The sequence below is a fragment of the Thalassophryne amazonica genome, chromosome 12 (assembly GCF_902500255.1).
Source record: "Thalassophryne amazonica chromosome 12, fThaAma1.1, whole genome shotgun sequence".
Lineage (NCBI taxonomy): Eukaryota > Metazoa > Chordata > Actinopteri > Batrachoidiformes > Batrachoididae > Thalassophryne > Thalassophryne amazonica.
The window spans coordinates 57,601,174-57,626,165 of NC_047114.1; the positions used below are offsets into that span (position 1 = coordinate 57,601,174).

The 24,992-nt window shown below is 40.7% G+C and overlaps 1 long non-coding RNA gene across 1 annotated transcript; it reads right to left on the reverse strand.

Moving 5' to 3' along the window:
* Positions 1–1,374: 1,374 nt before the first annotated feature.
* On the reverse strand, positions 1,375–15,277 carry LOC117522155. Its single transcript, XR_004564156.1, has 3 exons — positions 15,264–15,277; positions 12,973–12,975; positions 1,375–1,487 (listed from the first exon to the last, which is right to left on the reverse strand). It is a non-coding gene; the product is annotated as an uncharacterized LOC117522155 (long non-coding RNA).
* Positions 15,278–24,992: the final 9,715 nt, after the last annotated feature.

Below are 24,992 nucleotides of genomic sequence, written 5' to 3' on the forward strand. Positions count from 1 at the left end.
TCCGGAGGTGCGACTGAGTCCCAGACCAAAAACACATATTGGATTTCAAAGTAAGTAGTGCGTAGTGCCCAAGCAATTTAAATTTAAGCAAAAACAAAAAAATAATTCAGCTGGCTGTTAATACAAAGCGGTGTGGTGACATGTTTTGTTTAACAGGTTTAACTTTATTGTATGTGTGTTTTATTTTTGTGAATCTGTGATTTTACTGTAAAGCACTTTGGACACTCTCTGGCTGCAGCACAAATTAGGCCTGCAGCTATTGAATATTTTTGTAATTGAGTATTCAGATAAGAAGTACTTTTGCATTTTTAAACAACTTCTGTTTTTTTCTGGGGATGGTACAGTACAGCATCACATACAGGCCTGGTATATGTACTACAACGTTAAACAGAGCTCCGAGGCACAGAATTTGCTTTGAACATTTTTTTGCAATCAAATTATTCGAGTTACTCGACTAATCGTTTCAGTCCTAAAATAAATGTTGATTGATTGATTGACTGAAACTGGCCACTTAGTGCGCCACTCAGATTTATGTCATGTGTCGTCTGCAACAACATCAAAATTGATCGAGAATTGGTGATATTCTTTAAATTAGAGGCAGTATATTCGCGTAAGTGTGAAAATAACATACAGAATTAAAAATATTTTATTCTAGACCATGTTTCCTGCCAATTTATTTCTCTGAATCAAATCTGAATCATAACTTGTGATCAAGTTCCGATTGCCGATGTCCCTGCCCATTCCAATACAGAAGCTGTTGGGTTTTAGCCATGCTCATGCTCCCCAGAACCAATTACTGAAAAAAGTCTGAAGGACCTAAATGACTTGGTGAGGATCCTCCAGGCATGTGACAGGCAAATAAAGAAAAATGCTTAAAAAGGCGGAGGGTCTGGGTGGGCAGAGCTCCCCCCAGAAACTGAAGGGTTTTAGCCATGCTAATGCTCCCCAGAACCATTTGAATGAAAAAAGTCTGCAGGACCTAAATGACATGGTCATTAATGTTGGCGACATGAAACATATTTTTCATGAATACCTTTAACAAACACATATGTATGTATCATTGAAGCTTACAATAGTTTATCATTAACAAATGGTGTCAGTCTATTTCATGCACCCAAGCAATTTTGAACTCTGTGTATCACATACAATCGACATGATATATTTACATCAACTTATGTCGATATTCGTTCCAAGGCTTTGCCTTAGTTTTATTAGACTGAGACAGATCACTATTAGATTTAGACAGAAACACAGTTTCAGAGCCTCCATCTTGGATTTTTCTTTCAAGGGAACAACCAGATGACGTCACTCTGCATCTTCACTCTGATTGGCAGTCACAGTGTCATGTTGCTCAGTATTTCCATAAATTAGACTTCAAGTGTATTTTGGCCCCGCCTAGTTAGCAGCAGAGCGACTGTTGTCTCTTGTCGTTGCAAAATGCCCACTCTGTTTGAAAGTGAACGGCAAGTTGTCATTTTGCCTCTGTTCTTTGTAGCTAGTGTGAACAGTTAAGCACATCTTACTTCACTTTCATTCACTTCATTGTGGTGATGCACAGAGGCAACATTACAAATCCTACTGGCAAATGCTACCAAATACCGCTCTGCAGTTGATGGTCTTTAGTATTAGCCACGAGACATCATGGAGCTTCAAATATTCCTGTGGGACGCCTCCATCAGATGTGGACACATTTGCATTTAGGTTTCATGTGTTGAACAGTGGTGTGTTGCTCTGATTTCTTCTTAAATTTGATCCAGTTTAAAGTGCATCCAGAGTGTATTCACAGTACTTTGCTTTTCCACATTTTGTTATGTTACAGCCTTATTTGAAAATTGACTAAATTAATTTTTTCCCTCAAAATTTTACTCACAACACCCGTAGTGACAACATGACAAAGCTTTTTTTATTTTTGCAAATTTATTAAAAATAAAAACTAAGAAATCCCATGTATGTAAATATTCACACCCTTTGCTCAGTACTTTGTTGATGCACCTTTGGCAACAATTACAGCCTCAAGTCTTCTTGAATATGATGCCACAAGCTTGGTGCACCTATCTTTGGGCAGTTTTGTCCATTCCTCTTTGTAGCACCTCTGAAGCTCCATCAGGTTGGATGGGGAGCGTCGGTGCACAGCCCTTTTCAGATCTCTCCAGAGATGTTCAATCAGATTCAGGTCTGGGCTCTGGCTGGGTCACTCAAGGACATTCACAGAGTTGCCCTGAAGCCATTTCTTTGATATCTTGGCTGTGTGCTTAGGGTCATTGTCCTGGTGAAAGATGAAGCATCGCCCCAGCGTGAGGTCAAGAGCGCTCTGGAGCAGGTTTTCATCCAGGATGTCTCTGTGCATTGCTGCATTCATCTTTCCCTCATTCTTGACTAGTCTCCCAGTTCCTGCCGCTGACAGACATCCCCACAGCCTGGTTTCCTCCAAACATGACACCTGGCATTCACACCAAAGAGATAAATTTTTGTCTCATCAGAGCAGAGAATTTTGTTTCTTATGGTCAGAGAGTCCTTCAGGTGCTTTTTGGCAAACTCCAGGCAGGTTGCCGTGTGTCTTTTACAAAGGAGTAGCTTCCATCTGGCCACTCTACCATACAGGCCTGATTGGTGGATTGCTGAAGAGATGGTTGTCCTTCTGGAAGGTTCTCCTCTCTCCACAGAGGAATGCTGGAGCTCTGATAGAGTGAGCATCCGGTTCTTGGTCACCTCCCTGACTAAGGCCCTTATCCCCCGATCGCTCATTTTAGATGGGCGGCCAGCTCTAAAAAGAGTCCTGGTCTTCCATTTACATATGATGGAGGCCACTGTGCTCATTGGAACCTTCAAAGCAACAGAAATGTTTCTGTACCTGACAGGCAGGTTGGTCAAGGATGTTTGGACACAAATGTGAGGCTCACACAAACAGCTCTGGTCAGTCGGTATACAGAAAGGCAGTCCAAAATACACAGCAGAAGTACAAAAATCATCAGGCAATGGTGAGGTCTAAAAAACGGGCAGGAGGTTGAAAAACACACTGAGACAGGCAGGACTATGAAGCACGAGCACAAGAGCTGAAAAGAAGGCACAGGGTGCATCAATCTGGTGAGGAACAAACGCACCCAGTGAGCTTATATAACCCCAGGTGACGAGCTGCAATTTAGGAACAGGTGTGCGTGGAAAGCACCAGAACAAAGGCGTGGCCAGAGAAAGAGAAACACCCACCACCAAGAACCCAGAGATAGATAAGAGAGATAGAGACAGATAGACCCAAGCAGAAAACCCCACGAAGAGAATAAACAAACAATGAAAATAATAAAACAGACCAGACAAAAAAAACAAACAAACAAAAAAACAGACAAGCAAGCAAAACCTCAAACCCTGACAGTACCCTTTTCCCCAGATTTATGCCTTGAGGCAATCCTGTCTCGAAGGTCTACAGACAATTTCTTTGACTTCATGCTTGGTTTGTGCCCTACCATGCACTGTCAACTGTGGGACCTTATATGTAGACAGGTGTGTCCCTTTCCAAATCATGTCCAATCAACAGAATTGACCCCAAGGGGACTCCAATTAAGCTGTAGAAACAACTCAAGGATGATCGGTGGAAACAGGATGCATCTGAGCTCGATTTTGAGCTTCATGGCAAAGGCTGTGAATACTTATGTACATGCAATTTCTTAGTTGTTTTTTTTATTATTTAATAAATTTGCAAAAATCTAAAAAAAAACAACTTTTCATATTGTCATTATGGGGTATTGTGTGTAGAATTTTGAGGAAAAAATGAATTTCATTCATTTTGGAATAAGGCTGTAACATAACAAAATGTGGAAAAAGTGAAGTGCTTGTGAATGCTTTCTGGATGCACCATATTTTCTGAATGGAGTAAATCGAGTACCTTTTGGGAAGACGAGCAGCCAAACTAGTCAGCAGTGGAAACTGTAATTTGCTGGAAATCTCCAGCTGCTGCTTTGCTGTGTTTTATCACATTTTTCTTGATGACCTTCAGCTCACTGAGGTGACTCAGGACAATCTGAGCTGTATTAACACATAATTCATTTCACTTCAGAGATATAGACTCCAGCTGCATATATGTAAGTAACGTTCCTGTGTGTGTATCTTGGATAGATTAATTTGATTAATTTCTAATTTATTTCCAAGACCAGTCTCATTTCATCCCATTCAGTTCATCTGCTCATCTAAATCAATAGAGATATGAATCAGCTCTCTGTGGGCTGGAGGAAAAAAATCCATTTGTATGGTAGGAGATATAAGACGCTCCTCTGTGTGTGTGTGTGTGTGTGTGTGTGTGTGTGTGTGTGTGTGTGTGTGTGTGTGTGTGTGTGTGTGTGTGTGTGTGTGTGTGTGTCTGCACTCTGCATGTGTGTATGTGTCTCTGTGTGTGCGTACGTGCGTACATGCACACTCACATGAGATCAGTGAAATATGACCCAGGCTGTCTGGAGTCCATCCATTTCCAGCAGCAGCTGCTGATGGCCTTGTCAGCCTATCATATCGTTTAATGACTCTGAAGTCATCACTTACCTCATCCTGACACCCAGTATCGATTGGATGGCTTAGAGATGGATGGACGGTTGGACCGATGGATGGTTGGACACCTGAACACCTAATATGAACTTTGAATGCAACAAACAGCCAAACTCTTCACGAAACTGTTGCTGTTAAAATTAATTTCACAATGCATCATAACTGCATGTTGACTGATTGCATTACTCCTCCATGGACTCAAGGAGGCACTGTTAAATTATGGCGCTCTATGGCTACATGTTAGTAGCCTGTCGCACCCGCGAAAAATCTTCAGAAACCGCATTTTTAGTTTAATAAAGTACCTGGCCTTCATGAAAAATACTAACTCAAAGTGTACTCAGAGCTTTCATCCTCATTACTCATCTTTGATTACTGACCTTTGATTCAGATCTTTGATCCTGATTGGTGATGTTTGATCCTGATCACTGAACTGTGAGCCTCAGCTTTCATCCTCATTACTCATCTTTGATTACTGATCTTTGATCCTGATTGCTGATGTTTGATCCTGATCTCTGTGCTGTGATCCTCTTGTGTCCTCATTTTTTATCTTTGATTACTGGCCTTTGATCCTGATTGGTAGTGTTTGATCCTGATCACTGATTTTTAATCCTTGCTAAAGATGTTATTTTTTTCATTTCCATCTGTCTGTCTTGCTTTGATACTGTAATGAGGATCAAAAGAGCCAACATCAAGGGGCAGATCATGCCATTGATCTTTATCCCAATTACTGGGCTGAATCAGTGTGGATCTAATTTCAGTAATAAGGCTCAAAGACCAGCTCAGATCAGAGTTTTATTTAAGGTGCTCAGTTATAGGTACTCAGTTACTGTCAAATACTCTTATGTTAACGTGTAATGAATTGCTCAGTTACTGTAACCTGACGTCCCTTAGGTACCATGGAGATAATAACAATACTTAGTGTGGTAGACAGCAACCTTTTTTGTGTTTGTCTTGCATTATTACAAACATGTTAATACTGTATATATCCTGAGAGAAAATAGGAAACTTGACAAACATGTTTCCAGAGGAAGGTAACGTATACATGTTTATAGGCCGAGAATCACTGATGTAAAGTTTAGATTCCTGAAGTTGGCACCTGATATCTAGATGCAAAAACGATACAAATGAGGACAGTCACAGCGTTGTACTTTATAATTCAAAGAGATATCCTCATATACCCCTCTGGTACAGGAGAAACAGAACTGTTATGAGGGAGGTGGACTGACTGAACCGCTGTGTTTGTACACTTCAGCCAGAGCTGAGGAGCTGAAGCGGGCTCAGGTGCAGCAGACTTGACCTGAAGATGACCAAATATTGATGAAGACCGTCTCACATTCATCTGCACTGTGATGTCTGATGTGTGCAGGTGCAGCTTGGATATGAGCGAAACAAATCCACAACATTTAATCTACATGTCCTCTTGTGGTACTTCTACTGAGTGCTGCCATCTTGTTCCAGCGTTAACAGGAGCTGTGGCAATTTCCACGTTACTAGTCGTCATTGTTCCAGCTGTCAGAGTCATGAGATTTGACAGAATGAGATCATTCACACAGGGAGCCGTGGTGAAGCGGGTGTCAGTCTGCACCTTAGCATGAGCAGCATAGTGAAAACAAGCAGCACTGTCCTGGTTTTAGTGTTTGACATAGCAACAGAATAATGACACATTTATCCACATATTTGGAAGTTGTTGGGGTTAAAAAAAAATGGTGACAGAGGAAGTACATTAAATATATCACATTTTAGATGATGTACTTCAAACTGACCGGACAGCTTTGGCAGTGAGGTCCACCTGGGTGTCACCGTAGCATGCTGGTTATTGTGTGTTGTAGCTTGTGGGTTTGACAGGTGTTGAATGACTGTGTGACTGCGGATGAAACTGTCACAGGGCCAGTCTGCTGCTCAGTTTCACTTTTCAGTGACGGCCGGATTGTCACACACATTTGTTCTCGGCTGCCCACCTGTTTACCCACTTGTCACACACGTACCTTTGAAGTTCTTAAATGACACCAATATATCTGACAAAGCATCACAACACAATGACTCAGAGATGAGAGTTGTCTTCTCTGTCTCTCCATTGTCTCACAGATCAAAGATGTCTTCTGCACACTTCACTGCTGTCAGGAATAAAGGGAATTGTTCTGAGGTGTTTTTTTTTTTTTTTTGTCAACTTAAGAACATTACTCATCTAATTTCCAGTTAAACCTTCTGTTTGACTTTCCATTCAGTTAGTTTTTCCCACTAAGTGTGAGGTTGTGTTTTGTTAGTGTCATATTTAGTTTGCTCTGTATTCTGTGAGTTATACGTATATTCATAGCAGGTAGCTCAGTGGGATAAGGAGTTTGCCTGCCAATATATAACCCTGGGTTCAATTCCCCGGTCACACTACCTGTCTCAGTCCTTAGACAAGACACTTCATCTGCATCGTCCCAGTCCTCCCAGCTGTAAATGAGTGCTGGGAAAGTTACATGGGATGGACTGGCGTCCGATCCAGAGGGGAGTCATGGACTCTCTACTGCTTCACCCTAACAAATCTGGGCCTCGGGCTTATATGGGACTTAAAGTAGGTATATGTCTTCAGGTCAGGTAACTCTGTGTGTAGCAGCTGTACTCTCTCTCACCTGTGTTGTCTTTCTGTTGTGACTCCTCCCACTCACTCCCCTCAGGATGCAAACTCACGATTGACAGCATGGGAGGGGGACGGTCTGACTAGGGTTCCTTAATTCAGAGAGTAGCAACACGACGAGTTGGAAAAAAAAAACTGTGCCATCTTGGGGCCAAAATAGCGTTCACTGTTAATCTGTCTGTATGTCAATCCATCTATTATATTTATTTATTTGCTGAAAATGCTGGGTTGTTGTGCATTTGTAGGCACAGATAGACACAACAAGGGCTTCAAGATGTACAGATTTCCTTCAGATCCAAACAGAAGAAAAACTTGGGAAAATAAAGTCAGCCGTGTGGGATGGAAGTGACTTCATTAAAACTTTGCAAGGTAAATTTATTGTTCAGTCCCATGTACAGTAAAACTCACTGAAACCGTCATCCGTATAAGCCGGATATTCACAGTCACCAGTTTTTGTATTGTTTTCCATGTAATAAACATCATCTATAACGGATTTTGTATAACGGGTTTTTCGCTCACATCAGATAAAATGTACCGTCCGATCTCAATGAATCTGAAAATCCCTCGCAGGTGGGACTGTAGTCATTGCTGTGATTAAAAAAAACAGCTGTTTATTTTTTTCACACTGTGCTCAGACTCGGACCCGCAGTCTGACATGCACCTGTTAAATCAGACACAAAAGGCTGTGATTTGATACTTTTCTGCTTTCACTTCTTAGTCTCCCATCATATTTTAATAGTTTTTTCAGTTCGCACGCTGATTACATTTCAGGATCACGTAGATTTGGCAGAAAAGTCCGCAAATTTACAGCATGGAAAAATAGAAAATTGTACAGCTTACCTTTGAATTGGAGGTGATGTTTGTAGAAAGAAAAACTTGTTGAGGGTGAAATTAGTCCAGAATAAAGCATAATCCAGAGACAGAGAACTTTAAAACTGTCACGCACGTTGGCATCATGACACAAAGTTACAGCTGCAGAAGCTTAAATCAGGGTTTAAATTCATTAAATAAGTCATCATAATTGTAAATTTGATAGCTTAACTATTTTTATATTTATTTTGATAGCACTTGTACCTGGATGTGTTGCTGTATGTGGTTAACTGGTAAAAAAAAACAAAAAAAAAACATTGAAAACATAAAAGGTTCGTTCAGTAGTTCAGCACATTTGGCCCCAAAATGGCGCCATGTTCTAAGTTGACACTACTCTCTGAATAAAGGGACCCTAGCTCTGACCAGTCAGGTAAAACCTGGGCTCTGGTTTTAGCTGACTCTGTCAGGGGAGTGAGGTTTAATGACCATATACACAGTGACTCCTGCTGGCCTCCGTCACATGTGCGTTAGGAATTGGACTACTGTATTATAGACCTTGATTTGATTCCACGTCTGTGCATCACTTCTACGATGCAACTAGATGAATGGCATAAACTGGATGAGATCTGTGAGAGATCATCATCATCATCATCATCATCGCTGTGGTGCAGAAGAGGTGACCAAGTGGTGACTTTCTTTGAACATTTTCGATGTCCTACATGTTTAGATGTTCTCCCCATGCTGGCAAAATTGGCATTCCGGCTACTGTAAACATCTCCACAAAGTTTGAAACCACATGAGGGTCACTAAAGTGTCATCCACGTGGGGGCGTGGCAACATGCAAACAGCGTGGACTCCTGAAACCGATCTGACCTTCCACTGTCAAATTAACATGGTCTATAAATCCTAAAACTGTGATACGTGTTGCAGTCTTGTGTCCTTTAAGTGCTGTTCATCTCCAGCTCTCCTCACCCAGAGCACTAATGACCTCACCCCTCCCTTCTGTCTCTCTCCCTTCCCCCACATCACCAAGGAGAGGAAAATGGAGGTATGGAGGGGGAGGGGAAAACCAGATCACAGATCTATGGATCATCTGCATCACTGACTGCAGCACACACAGGGGAGAGTCTGTGCGGGCATCAGGGAGGCTGCACGGTCAGATGAGAGATTATAAATCTATGCATCTGTCCGTCTGGTTGCCTGTCTGTCCTTGACCGTTTAAAGGCAGTGCTGACAGAGAATGACACATATCACAGGATGAATTAAGATCTGCAGGGCACCTGACACTGCATAACTTATTCAGATGGACAAAGTCAGCAGCAACAGACTAAAGTTACAAATGGAGCGAGAATGTGACCCCCTGCAAGCATTTGTGAGTTCAGTCAGCCAACTCAAGTCAATGCAACCACATGACACTTAACATTATTATTATCATCATTTACCCATCGAATGGAAACTAGACAACAGTGCTTTAATACATCACATACTCAGTGCTGTTTCAGATTTACTTTGTTGATCACAAGAAACTTGTAAAAACACTTCCATCCTGCCCAGTTTTGTGCTATAACTGCTTGTAATGTTCTTCAGGCATTTCCTAGGCAACTTTAAATCAGGAAAATTCTATTTGGCTCATGAGCTTGTTCAGTTTTAACATAACATGATCAAACACTAGGAGCTGTAGTTTTATGCCCGGGACGGCGGTGGGATTGAACTCCAGACTACTCGAACTAAAGACCAGAACTCTACCAGGTCAGCCAAAGGGGAATTCCCCGTAATCCAAGTTAGCAGGAACGTCTGTTCAATCCGCACTTCATCTTGCTACACATCTCCCCACCATTTTTGACTTCGTCCCGAAGTCACAGGTGCATTTAAACATGTTCTGTGACTACCCACATCCTGCCGACAACGCCAACTGTGACGGTAGGACCTTTGCGGCCAGTAGGACCTGGTAGAGTTCTGGTCTTTAGTGTGAGCAGTCCAGAGTTCGATCCCACCGTCATCCTGGCCACAAAGGTCCTATGGTCACATATAGCCCTTGTTGTAAAGCACAGAGCCCAAGTGCATTAGGAGTGTATCCACCACCACTTTGCTATTTACACCGCATGATATCGGAGTATAAAGTAGGGTTATATTTAGTCTCTTAATTAATCACATGAGTGTTTAAGGGTAACATGAATTTAATAATCTGATAGTCATCTGTCATTTCCTTTAAGTGGCTTGTGTGCATTTATATTTAGATGGCTAACTTAGCGGGTGACTGAAGTGAGATGCTTTCTGGCAGAGAAACGGCTCTGCACACAGCAGCAAAACATTTAGGGGAGCAGCATCCACCTGAAGCCCCTTTGGAAATGCAGTTATGCTACACTTTGGCGGAGGTAATTAAAGAAGGACGACACTGGACACAAATCATGTTGGAAACTAACAAAGACAGTTACACCGTAGCTTCTTTGCAATCAATCAATTTCAATCAATTTTATTTATATAGCGCCAAATCACAACAAACAGTTGCCCCAAGGCGCCTTATATTGTAAGGCAAGGCCATACAATAATTACGTAAAAACCCCAACGGTCATAACAACCCCCTTTGCAGTGGGTGAAAGACACACTCCCAAGTGTAATCTAAGTTAATGTTCACTAATACATCACTCACAGCCTGTATATACAACCCCTGGCAAAAATGATGGAATCACCGACCTCGGAGGATGTTCATTCAGTTGTTTAATTTTGTAGAAAAAAAGCAGATCACAGACATGACACAAAACTAAAGTCATTTCAAATGGCAACTTTCTGGCTTTAAGAAACACTATAAGAAATCAGGAAAAAAAATTGTGGCAGTCAGTAACGGTTACTTTTTTAGACCAAGCAGAGGGAAAAAATATGGAATCACTCAATTCTGAGGAAAAAAAAAATATGGAATCATGAAAAACAAAAGAACACTCCAATACATCACTAGTATTTTGTTGCACCACCTCTGGCTTTTATAACAGCTTGCAGTCTCTGAGGCACGGACTTAATGAGTGACAAACAGTACTCTTCATCAATCTGGCTCTAACTTTCTCTGATTGCTGTTGCCAGATCAGCTTTGCAGGTTGGAGCCTTGTCATGGACCATTTTCTTCAACTTCTACCAAAGATTTTCAATTGGATTAAGATCCGGACTATTTGCAGACCATGACATTGACCCTATGTGTCTTTTTGCAAGGAATGTTTTCACAGTTTTTGCTCTATGGCAAGATGCATTATCATCTTGAAAAATGATTTCATCATCCCCAAACATCCTTTCAATTGATGGGATAAGAAAAGTGTCCAAAATATCAACGTAAACTTGTGCATTTATTTGTTTTGACGCTTTGATGTCTTCCTTGGTCTACCAGTATGTTTGCCTTTAACAGCCTTCCCATGTTGTTTGGTCCAGAGTTTAGACACAGCTGACTGTGAACAACCAACATCTTTTGCAACATTGCGTGATGATTTACCCTCTTTTAAGAGTTTGATAATCCTCTCCTTTGTTTCAATTGACATCTCTCGTGTTGGAGCCATGATTCATGTCAGTCCACTTGGTGCAACAGCTCTCCAAGGTGTGATCACTCCTTTTTAGATGCAGATTAACAAGCAGATCTGATTTGATGCAGGTGTTAGTTTTGGGGATGAAAATTTACAGGGTGATTCCATAATTTATTCCTCAGAATTGAGTGAGTCCATATTTTTTCCCTCTGCTTGGTCTAAAAAAGTAACCGTTACTGACTGCCACAATTTTTTTTCCTGATTTCTTATAGTGTTTCTTATAGCCAGAAAGTTGCCATTTGAAATGACTTTAGTTTTGTGTCATGTCTGTGATTTGCTTTTTTTCTACAAAATTAAACAACTGAATGAACATCCTCCGAGGCCGGTGATTCCATAATTATTGCCAGGGGTTGTACATTGCTAGACAAGTAAGCATTCAGATCTTATCATTTCTGCGCTTCTATTTTGGTCTCATCTGACCACATGACCTTCTCCCATGCCTTCTCTGGATCATCCAGATGGTCACTGTTGAACTTCAAATGGGCTTGGACATGTGCTGGTTTGAGCACGGGGGACCTTGTGTGCCCTGTAGAAATTTAAACCATGACAGCGTAGTGTGTTACTAATGTAATCTTTGCAACTGCTCTGGTCACACCTGGTTCCTGTCGCATGACACTGTCGCATGCATAACACTGTCGCACTGGATTCGTGCCCACCTGCCAGTTTTCGTTGTTCCGTCATGAGTCGCACAGATTTGTACTTAATTGTACTATCTGTGAAGGGGCACTTAACCAAGTCCAAGCCATATTTCTTGAGGACTGACCTTGAGAAAGTTATCCATGCCTTTGTCACAAGTATTGTAACTCTCTGTACGTTGGTTTGGATCAGACCTCTCTAAACTGCCTCCAGCTTATTCAGAACGCTGCTGCTCGTCTTCTTTTGGGAAAGAAAAAGTCCAGCCACATTATGCTGGTCTTGGCTACTCTTCAGTGGCTTTTAGTCCATGACTGTGTCAATTTTAAACTTCTTTTAATTGTTTTTAAAGCCCTCAGTGGCCTGGCCCCAGTGTATCTTTTGGAGCTTTTTTGTCCTTACACCCCAACCAGAGCCTTAAGGTCTTCTGACCAGCTGTTGCTGGAGCTACCTAAAACCAGATTAAAGATGAGAGGTGACAGAGGCTTTGCAGCGGAGCGGCTGCCCCCAGGCTCTGGAATAGTCTCCCCTTTAATATTAGATCATCCCTGTCCCTAGAGACTTTTGAAGTCTCTTTAAAAACGTATTTCTTTTCTCTGATGTTTCCTAAATGAGCAATTACATCTCTGTTTCACCTTAGTATTTCTGTTATGTGTCGACGCGGTTTGAGGAGCGGACCTGCGTCTGACGGAACCCAGCGCTAAAATAACCAGAAAGCGGTTCCAATAACAAAAACAATTTATTTTGTCACCCTCTGGTGCATAATAAAGTGCAGAAACTAAAACAGCGTCATTCTGGTGGAGTGAAGGCTGGCACGCTCTCCAGCACCCAAAAGGATCGAAGCCCGGCGCTTCTGGACTCACTGTTACCGCCAAACACCCCCCAGGTGGACACGACAAACCGACTCTCTGCGAAGGATAGAAGAGGTGAGGTAAGTCAGCAGTTACAACCAATATCCTTCAAAAGACACACACCATCAGCAACACATTCAGGTCTGTATTTTAAGCTTTATGCAAATGAGCAGCTTCTCACAACAGGTGGAGGATCACTTGTCCGCACGCCACAGCAGTGAGAAGCAAGCTGCACAATTCTCATCACAATTCAAATATACTGCGTAACAAAATACCAAGTTACTATCAACAAGTAGTCAAACAATTAATCACCTCTGATGTGTGCTGACAGCATGTGTCCCTCACCCCTCCTGCTTCACAGGCACGATGTGTCAAACCCAGGCGCGGTCCTCAGCGTCTCACAAACGAACATCACAAGGTCGAGTTCCCGGCAACTCCGCTTGAATCACACACGGCCCAAATGCAGAACGCCATCCCATCATCCGCCCCAGCTGAAAGTCTTCAAGGCTGCACGCGAGCACCACTCACAGGTGCCGCACATGATGTTGATGAGGGTGAAGGACTCTTCAGCCAGCACCTTCTCCACAGACAAATCAGTTTTCATACCACCTGGAGAGCAAAGCAAAGAACACCAAAATGTCCAGCCACACCCCCACAACACACAACAATTTCTTCTGTTTTTTCTGTTGCTTAATGCTCACAAGTACGAGGTCTGTCCATAAAGTATCGTACCTTTTTATTTTTTTTAAACTATATGGATTTGATTCATATGTTTTCACGTCAGACATGCTTGAACCCTTGTCCGCATGCGTGAGTTTTTCCACGCCTGTCGGTGACGTCATTTGCCTGTGAGCACGCCTTGTGGAAGGAGTGGTCCCGCCCCGTCGTCGGATTTTCATTGTCTGGAAATGGCGGAATGATTTGGGGTTTTTTTTCCATCAGAATTTTTTCAGAAGCTGTTAGAGACTGGCACCTGGAAACTATTCGAAAAATTTATCTGGCTTTCGGTGAAAATTTTACGGGCTTCACAGAGAATAAGGTCTGTTAGTACAGCTTTAAGGACCCCTTTAAGGACGCTCAGCGCGCCGCGCTCCGAGCTGCGACGCGCTCCGAGCTGCGACGACACGGCACAAGCCACTGGACCATTTCTAAGCTGATGGCTCTGTGGATACGAGACCGTCGTGTGCTCTTTCTCTGGTTATCACAAGAGCTGGACATCAGCCATTTTCTGGCAGATTTCACTTTTAACAAGAAATTTTGTCATGGAAAGCCGCGCGGAGGCTTCGTGCGTCACGACCGATTCGCTTTGGAAGCGAGACAAAGGAACACCTCCGTTTCGGCGTGTCAGAGGACAAGTTTGGACATGTCTATCTTGGCTTTCAATGCTTACCAGTCCAGTAAGTATCAGTGAAATTGTGGAGAGCTGGACATGTCTGTGAAGCCCGTAAAATTTTCACCGAAAGCCAGATAAATTTTTCGAATAGTTTCCAGGTGCCAGTCTCTAACAGCTTCTGAAAAAATTCTGATGGAAAAAAAACCCCCAAATCATTCCGCCATTTCCAGACAATGAAAATCCGACGACGGGGCGGGACCACTCCTTCCACAAGGCGTGCTCACAGGCGAATGACGTCACCGACAGGCGTGGAAAAACTCACGCATGCGCACAAGGGTTCAAGCTTGTCTGACGTGAAAACATATGAATCAAATCCATATAGTTTAAAAAAAAATAAAAAGGTACGATACTTTATGGACAGACCTCGTATACCTTATTTATAGTCTTTCTGCCGTCTGCTTCTGTTTTCCCTCTCTGTTTGAGGTGCGGCTCCATTCAGAAGTGGAAGTGGGTGTATTCTTCTGCAGGCCTCCCGTCCTGGACACCAGCATGGACTCCCAAAATTTCCTGTATATTTGTCTAGTGGGTCGGTAGCATGGCCAAAGCAGAGGGTCACCCTTTTGAGTCTGGTCTGTTTGAGGGTTCTTCCTCAATATCATCAGAGGGAGATTTTCCTTACCACTGTTGCCTGTGTGCTTGCTCTAGGGGTTGGTAAGGTTCGACCTTACTTATGCGATGTGCCTTGAGGCAGCTTTGTTGAAATAAATTCAATTAAATTGTTTCTTGCTACTTTTTACTCTTTGGTTTACTTTAGCTTTTAGTTGTTTTATTGCCTGTTGCAATTTTATTGTAATTTTTAATTTATTTACGACTGGGGGTAACTTGGTGCCCATTTTTTAATTATGTACAGCACTTTGGTCGACTGCTGTTGTTTTAAGCGTGCTTTAGAAATAAAGGTTGAGTTGTGACTGTGGTCCCAGCTCTCTTCAGGTCATCCCGTGTAGCTCTGGGCTATCTCAAAATCATCCTTACCCCCACAAGGTGAGATCTTTCATGGAGCTCCAGACTGAGGAAGATTCACAGTCATTTTTTGTTTCTTCCATTTTCTAATAATTATGCCAGCAGTTGTTGCCTTCTCATCAAGCTGCTTGCCTGTTGTCCTGTAGCCCATCCCAACCTTGTGCAGGTCTACAGTTTTGTCCCTGGTGTCCTTAGAAAGCTCTTTGGTCTTGGCCATGGTGGATAAGTTGGAGTGTGATTGATTGAGTGTGTGAACAGGTGTCTTTTATACAGGTGACAAGTTCAAACAGGTGCAATTAATACAGGTAACGAGTGCAGAATAGGAGAACTTCTGAAAGAAAAACTAACAGGTCTGTGAGAGCCAGAATTCTTACTGGTTGGTAGGTGATCAAATACTCATTTCATGCAATAAAATGCATATTAAGTATTTAAAAATCATACAATGTGATTTTCTGATTTTTTTTTATTTTTTTTATTCTGTCTCTCACAGTTGAAGTGTACCTATGATACAAATTACAGACCTCTCCATTCTTTGTAGGTGGTAAAACTTGCAAAATCGACAGTGGATCAAATACGTATATGCCTCACTGTATATAATGCTATTATTTTTGGTAACAACAGTTCAGAAAGTCCTCCATTATTGCTGCCAGATGATGGTTACATCACCATTGTTTGTATCTTTCAGAAGAGCAGCATGTGGCTGAAAAAGCTCCGTACACACCAACATCAGCGTCATGATCTCATCCTAGATGTTGTGTCTGTCACACACTGTATCCTTTATTCTCACACACTCACACTCATTCTGCTTTACTGTACAGAGGCCTTAATACCACACACAGACAGACAGGATCACCATTCAAACTCAAGATCACATTCACAGTATCACCTTCTCTTTAGAAATGCTTTGTTTTCAGTTACACTCACTGATAGGGTGGAAAAGCAATACATAAAAGGTATTCACTTTTCTTTATAGTCTGCAATGATATTCCTGTAGTAATACTTTATGTTGCTGAGAAAGTACTGTAATATTTTGTAAGTTTAGTATGATGCCATTTTGTACATGTTCACTGTTCCTCTGACAGCCCCAAGGGCTGAACCTCAGGTCCACACTGACCTCTGGTGGAGCATGCAAGACCTGCATCTTAATTAACTGGCATTTTATGGTAAATCTGTTGTTTGTATTGTCTGTATGTGGTATGGTATTACAGTAGTGTTCAGAATAATAGTCGTGCTATGTGACTAAAAAGATTAATCCAGGTTTTGAGTATATTTCTTATTGTTACATGGGAAACAAGGTACCAGTAGATTCAGTAGATTCTCACAAATCCAACAAGACCAAGCATTCATGATATGCACACTCTTAAGGCTATGAAATTGGGCTATTAGTAAAAAAAAAAAGTAGAAAAGGGGGTGTTCACAATAACAGTAGTGTGGCATTCAGTCAGTGAGTTTGTCAATTTTGTGGAAAAAACAGGTGTGAATCAGGTGTCCCCCATGTAAGGATGAAGCCGGCACCTGTTGAACATGCTTTTCTCTTTGAAAGCCTGAGGAAAATGGGACATTCAAGACATTGTTCAGAAGAACAGCGTAGTTTGATTAAAAAGTAGATTGGAGAGGGGAAAACTTATACGCAGGTGCAAAAAATTATAGGCTGTTCATCTACAATGATCTCCAATGCTTTAAAATGGACAAAAAAAAAAAAGAAAACAGACGCGTGGAAGAAAACGGAAAACTACCATCAAAATGGACAGAAGAATAACCAGAATGGCAAAGGCTCACCCATTGATCAGCTCCAGTATGATCAAAGACAGTCTGGAGTTACCTGTAAGTGCTGTGACAGTTAGAAGACGCCTGTGTGAAGCTAATTTATTTGCAAGAATCCCCCGCAAAGTCCCTCTGTTAAATAAAAGACATGCAGAAGAGGTTACAATTTGCCAAAGAACACATCAACTGGCCTAAAGAGAAATGGAGGAATATTTTGTGGACTGATGAGAGTAAAACTGTTCTTTTTGGGTCCAAGGGCCACAGACAGTTTGTGAGATGACCCCCAAACTCCGAATTCAAGCCACAGTTCACAGTGAAGACAGTGAAGCATGGTGGTGCAAGCATCATGATATGGGCATGGTCCTACTATGGTGTTGGGCCTATATATCGCATACCAGGTATCATGGATCAGTTTGGATATGTCAAAATACTTGAAGAGGTCATGTTGCCTTATGCTGAAGAGGACATGCTCTTGAAATGGGTGTTTCAACAAGACAATGAACCCCAAGCACACTAGTAAATGAGCAAAATCTTGGTTCCAAACCAACAAAATTAATGCCTCGCAGATGTGAAGAAATCATGAAAAACTGTGGTTATACAACTAAATACTAGTTTAGTGATTCACAGGATTGCTAAAAAAGCAGTTTGAACATAACAGTTTTGAGTTTGTAGCGTCAACAGCAGATGCTACTATTATTGTGAACACCCCCTTTTCTACTGTTTTTTTTTTTTTACTAATAGCCCAATTTCAAAGCCTTAACAGTGTGCATATCATGAATGCTTGGTCTTGTTGGATTTGTGAGAATCTACTGAATATACTGGTACCTTGTTTCCCATGTAACAATAAGAAATATACTCAAAATCTGGATTAATCTTTTTAGTCACATAGCACTACTATTATTCTGAACACTACTGTATAGCCATCCCCTGCCTTGTCTAAACACAACTGACTATCAAGTCTAGGAGCATGAACTGGTGTGCTGCATCCACCACACTAGGGAACTGCTCCAGGCCTCTCATAGCAAATATCTGGGCACACAAACTGGTCCTTCCCCACCTCTCAAAAACCATCATCTACCTGTAGCTACCAGGTGTAAATCAGGTGTACCTTTGGCCTTCTCCAGCTGCCCCCCACCTTTTTGAGCATTTTTCTTTTTTGCCTTTCAGCTTCTGGGGAGGGGGGGCTCCACCCCACAGACCCCCCCCCCCCTAATTACAGCCCTCTTAACCCCCTGCCACTTTAAGCATTTTTAAAAATGTAGATGTAAATTAATACTCAAAGTTTTCAGTGAGTTGACAGTAGGGCTGTACAATATGGCCAAATTATCATATCTCATTATTGTCATATCAGTATGATATACAATATGACTATGATTTCACACAAAGTGCAGCAACAGTGAAAATTAAATATTCTTAAACAAAACAGGAATAATGCCACACTCATTTTACACTCATCATAAGGTTAGGATACAGTGTCCTCCAAAAGTATTGGAACACTTGGAATTTCACACATTTTAATTTGTTTATGCCATTTCAAATGCATATGAAAATACTAATATATGAAGAATTATCTTCCTCAAACTCAAACTGAAAGCAAATCTCTAAAACGTGATAATACCTATAAATAATATGAGCAAAGCATCGCGCAGCGGTGCGAAGTTCACTCATGGTTCAGGGCGGCCTAAACAGGAAGTGCCAATTTTCAAATCCACAGTAAAACAGGTAATGTTCAAATGTCAAACACTTCCTGGATTGACAGACGAGATCCCATGGAATCTCGCAGGAACTTAGTGGCAAGCTCACACTCAAACAGGAAGCGCCAGCTTTTCATTAACAGTGAAACAGGAAATGTTAAACACTTCCTGGTGGAGCTAGAGTGGAGGTCGGGGTTTCACTGGACTCCCCTGAAACCTGATTGGACACAGATGATTGACATGTCATGGCACCACACATCTGGTTGAAAGAGCTGCATTTTCAAATCAGTGAGTCACATCGACTGCAAGGTTCCTCCTGTCCAGTAGTTTGTGCTGTGTACCACAAAAAGTTCTAATCCACCTTAGTAGAAAAAAAATAAAAAATGTTTGCTTCAGATTTGAACTGAACATGTCGTTTGAACTATGGACTTCTAATGACACCAAACTTATACTGGTGAGTAAATGACAGTATTTTATGCCAGAAATGAGGTCCAGGTTGTTAAAAGCAGTGTTTCTCCTTTAATTTGGGTTGGCTTATGTACACATCTTTAAACTAACAGACAGCAGTTGGTTCAAAATTAATGGAGCAACTTTAACTTTTGACCCCTGTACAAACTGAAACTGACCTTTGTCACCATTCTTGCTGTTTTTACCTCATAACTCCATAACATTCAGTCACAGATAAACTATACCTTTTTTGGAATCTTTATGATCAGGCAAATAATGTGGTGTAGTTTTCTATATGATTTGAGCATCTTTTAATTTTGACCCCTGTGTAATTCTTCAGTTGACCCCAACCTGGCTGCCTATTGAAAATTCAAGTGGCCAATCTTTTTTTTTAAGAGTTCATATCTATGGATTATTTGTGCCAAATTTGATGCTTGTATCACCATTTGCAGGATTCCACTCTAAATATTCTCTTATCTGCTGCATAGGACTTGAGGTGTTACACCAAATGGCGGAGCGCTAGCAGCAATTAAGAGATTATCGCCCCGTTTGCGCTTAAACTGCCTTGTTTCTGCTTACAATCAACTTTAGAATGATTAAGAGGTTTTACATTGTCATCTGACAGTTAATAATCACATTATTAGTGTGAAGTTCGGGATTGTTTACCACCGGCGCGGCTCCACCGAGGCCCAAGGCGTCAGCGCACATCCACCGGCGCGGCTTTACCGAGGCCCGAGGCGTCAGCGCGGAGTTATCTGACCATGGGTCCGAAGAAGGCACTGACGGCGGAGGAGGGAGACGATATCAAGAAGTCCCTGGACTTTTTGTCTGAGGAAATCTCTGTGGTTAAAATGCAGCAGAAATCCATTATGGAGCTGGTGGAAGAAGTGAAGGCTCTCCGGATCCAGAATGCCGAGAAAGACCGGCGTCTGGTGTACCTGGAGAACCGTGTTGCGGAGTTGGAACAGTACACAAGGATGAACGACGTTATTATTACAGGAATTCATATTAAACCTCGATCCTACGCACGGGCGGTGTCAGAAGACAGCGGAGGGGAGGCCAGTGAGCAGGAGGCCAGCTTAGTGGAACAACAGGTGGCTGACTTCCTGCAATCTAAAGGTATTCAAATGGACTGTAATAACATTGAAGCGTGCCACCCCCTGCCCAGGAGAGAGGATGAGACAAGCGAGCAGTTATAATGAGGTTTGTCAACAGAAAACATAAAATGGCATTGTTAAAACAGGGACGGAAACTTAAAGGAACAAACGTATTCATCAATGAACATCTGACCAAAAGAAACGCAGACATCGCCAGGAAAGCTCATCTCTTAAAAAAGCAGGGAAAAATTCAACAGACATGGACATCCAACTGCAAAACATTTATCAAACTGAATGGAACACCAGAACAAGCGAAGGTTATGGTAATCAGGAACATCGAGGAACTGGACAAATACGACCAATAAGGTATGAGGACACAAACACATCACAACACCATGACACAGACCAGAGGAACCTATTCATCTACTACATCATCTACATCTGGAGACAAGAAGGATATAACTCAAAGGATTGCTGATCATGGGAAACTAGAACTGAGAACATTTAAATACACAGACCACAATGTACTGGACTTGGAGCACGATATAGACCCGGACAATAATTTCTTCTCAAATATCAATGACAGTTGTTGCTATTATACAGATGAACAGTTTAATCGGATCATTAAAACGGATAACAAATTATCAATAATCCATTTCAACAGCAGAAGTCTATAAGCAAACTTTAACAACATTAAAGAATATTTAAGTCAATTTAAAAAAATATTTAACATAATTGCTATATCAGAAACATGGATCAATGAAGATAAAGGAATGGATTTTGAACTGGATGGATATGAATTTAACTGTGTAAACAGAAAGAATAAGAGTGGAGGAGGAGTGGCTGTGTATGTGGATAAGAACATGGATTATAAAATAGTAGACAATATGACAACTGTGATCGATAACTTATTAGAATGTATAACTATTGAAATATGTGAAGAAAAAAGCAAAAATGTATTAGTCAGCTGTATATATAGAGCACTAGGATCTAGTATTGAAACATTCACTGACTGTATGGAAAAAACGTTCTCAAAAACTAATCAAAAAACTGTGTTCATTTGTGGTGACTTAAATATTGATCTGCTCAATCCAAATAAGCATAAAATAACAGATGAATTTATCAGTATAATGTACAGTATGAGTTTATATCCAAAAATCACCAGGCCAAGCAGAATTACATCGCATAGTGCTACCTTAATTGATAATATATTCAGCAATGATATTGAGAATAACACTGTGAGTGGATTATTAATCAATGACATTAGTGATCATCTACCAGTTTTCATCGTTTATAATAGAAACCATCGGCGGAATCAGCCAGAGGAGAAAATAAAATACAGGCGAGTGCGGACAGAGGAAAACATGAACACACTAAAGAAGGATTTACAGGAGCAAAACTGGGAAAAGGTATACAGTGAAAGTGATGTTGATAGTGCATATGAAACCTTTTTACAAATATTTAAATCATTATACGATAAAAATTGTCCAATTAAACAAGACTACAGAAAACAAAAAATCCAAGATCGACCATGGATGACGAAAGGGTTACGAAATGCATGTAATAAGAAAAATACACTGTATAGAGAATTCATAAAACTAAAGACTAAAGAGACAGAAAATAGATATAAGAAATACAAAAATAGATTAACTAATATTATACGGGTATGTATGAAGGAATATTATAGTAACATTATATAATAACAAAAACAATATTAAAGGAATATGGGATATATTAAATAGCATTATCAAAAATGGTAATAAAAACAGAGTTACCCTCAGTATTTCATTGATAATAATGTCAAGAAGGAAAATAAGGATGAGGTAGTTAACGGTTTTAATAATTTTTTTGTAAATATTGGACCAAGCTTGGCAGAAAAAATTCCCGATTCCCAACCTGAGGATTGGGATAATAATCTCATAGAAAGAAATCCCTGTTCAATGTTCCTCACAGCAGTGGATGGAAAAGAAATTATAGACATTGTGAATAATTGTAAATATAAAACATCTACCGATTTAAATGAAATTGATATGGTGGTGGTAAAACAGGTCATTGAATGGATTGTAGAACCATTAACATACATCTGTAACTTATCATTTCAAACCAGTAAATTTCCCAATAAAATGAAAATAGCTAAGGTTGTGCCGCTGTATAAGACTGGGGATAGACACCACTTCACAAATTATAGACCTGTTTCTTTGCTTCCACAATTTTCCAAATTATTAGAAAAGTTATTCAATAATAGATTAGACAAATTCATAAATAAATATAAATTACTTACTGATAGTCAATATGGATTCAGAGCACATAGTTCAACATCACTTGCATTAGTAGAATCAGTTGAGGAGATTACAAACGCCATAGACCACAAATTACATTCAGTTGGAATATTTATAGACCTAAAAGATAGACCTTTTGATACAATCAATCATGACATATTAATCAATAAACTTAAACAGTATGGGATTAGGGGGTTGGTGTTGCACTGAGTGAGAAGCTACTTAAGTAACAGAAAACAGTTTGTGAAGTTGGGGGAATATACATCATCATGCTTGGACAATGCTTGTGGCGTCCCACAGGGGTCAGTATTGGGTCCAAAACTGTTTCTAATTTATATAAATGATATTGTCAATGGTTCCAAAATATTAAAATTAGTATTATTTGCAGATGACACAAGCATTTTTTGTTCAGGGGGAGATTTGCAGGAGTTACTGAGGAGGATCAGTATAGAAATGGGAAAATTGAAAATATGGTTTGACAGAAACAAATTATTAAACTTAAGTAAAACAAAATACATGTTATTTGGCTATTGTAATACAGACATACAGGTTCAGTTACAAGTCGAGGGGGTAGATATTGAAAGGGTACATGAAAATAAGTTTCTGGGGGTGATAATAGATGATAAGATAAACTGGAAGACTCATATAAAACATACAAAGTAAACTGTCAAGAAGCATTTCAGTTCTAAACAAAGCGAAACATATTCTGGACCACAACTCACTCCGCATTCTTTACTGCTTACTGGTTTTACCATATTTACAGTACTGTGCAGAGGTATGGGGTAATACTTATAAAGGTACAACACAATCACTGTCAGTAATGCAGAAAAGAGCTATAAGAATTATTCATAATACTGGCTATAGAGATCATACAAATCCACTATTTTTACAATCCAAATTCTTAAAATTCACAGACTTGGTTCATTTTCAAACAGTACAAATCATGTATAAAGCAATAAACAATTTACTTCCAGCAAATATTAAAAATATGTTTTTTAACAGATCAGGGGATTGCAGTCTGAGGGGGAAATGTAATTTAAAGCATCAGTGGGCACGAACAACATTAAAAGCTTTCTGTATTTCTGTCTGTGGGGTGAGGATGTGGAACAGATTGGGAGTGGGGCTCAAGCAATGTCCAAGCATGAACCAGTTCAAACAGCGGTACAAAAATATGTTTTTTTTCTAGGTATAGGGAGGAGGAAGGGTAATGAGGGTTAGGGTGTTTTTGTTTTTTGCTTCGGCTTGTAAATATATAGTATTTTGTATGTAAGTAGGTATGTGTAGGTGTGTGTGTGTATATATATATATATATATATATTGCTATCGGTTTAGGTGTGTAGGAATCTATGTGTATATGTGGCAAAGGGTATTACTGGTTGTGGGGAAGAAGGGGTAGGGAAAAATAAGCTGATGCTTCACCCTACCCCTTTTCGGACATGTTAGGTGCACAGTAGGAACTTTTTTGTTGTTGTCTTCACTGATCTATCTTGTAATTGTTGTATCAAATGTTCGAAATAAACAGTTTTCATTCATTCATTCATTTTCATTCATTCATTCATTCATAGTAGAGAAGCTTGAATCTTCGACTGGACTGGGTTGCTTGACGCGAGGACGTTTCGCTTCAAATCGCAGAAGCTTCCTGAACTAAAATTCTTGCTCTGGAAGGCTGACTTCTGTCTGACTCTTGTAGAGAAGAATAAAACAGAAGCCAATAAACGCTGGAGTTTTAAACCTAACCAGACCCCTCCTACTGAGAGGCAGACTGCTATAGGCTAGTGACTAAACAATAGCTCTAATTAGCAACTATTGTGCTCTAGTTAGCACACCTAATGATAGGACAGCTGTCCCTCTAATGATGGGATGGATGCCTTTCTGATGGCTCCCTTGATGACGTGAATGACTCATTACCATGAACAAAAGACTGAAACTCCTTTGACCTGAGTACCCCATTGTAAACAGGGGATAAAGTGTGTCTCAGACCCCCTCCCCGGTTAAGGCTGGGTTTCAAACGTTTCACAATGAATGCCTCCTTGACCCCTCTCTCAAACCATTTCTTCTCTCTGGCTAATATTTTAACTTCCTTGTCCTCAAACATGTGGTTACTGTCTTTAAGGTGGAGATGAACCGCAGACTGAGGTCCACTGGCGCCCTCTCTGCGGTGCTGGTATAGCCTTTTGTGTAAAGGTTGCTTCGTTTCACCTATGTAGTGTTCGTTACAGTTTTCCTGACATCTGATAGAATACACTACATTGCTCTGTTTGTAACTAGGGATCATGTCCTTAGGGTGAACTAATTTCTGTCTCAAGGTGTTAACCGGTTTAAAGTAAACTGGGATTTTGTGCTGTCTGAAG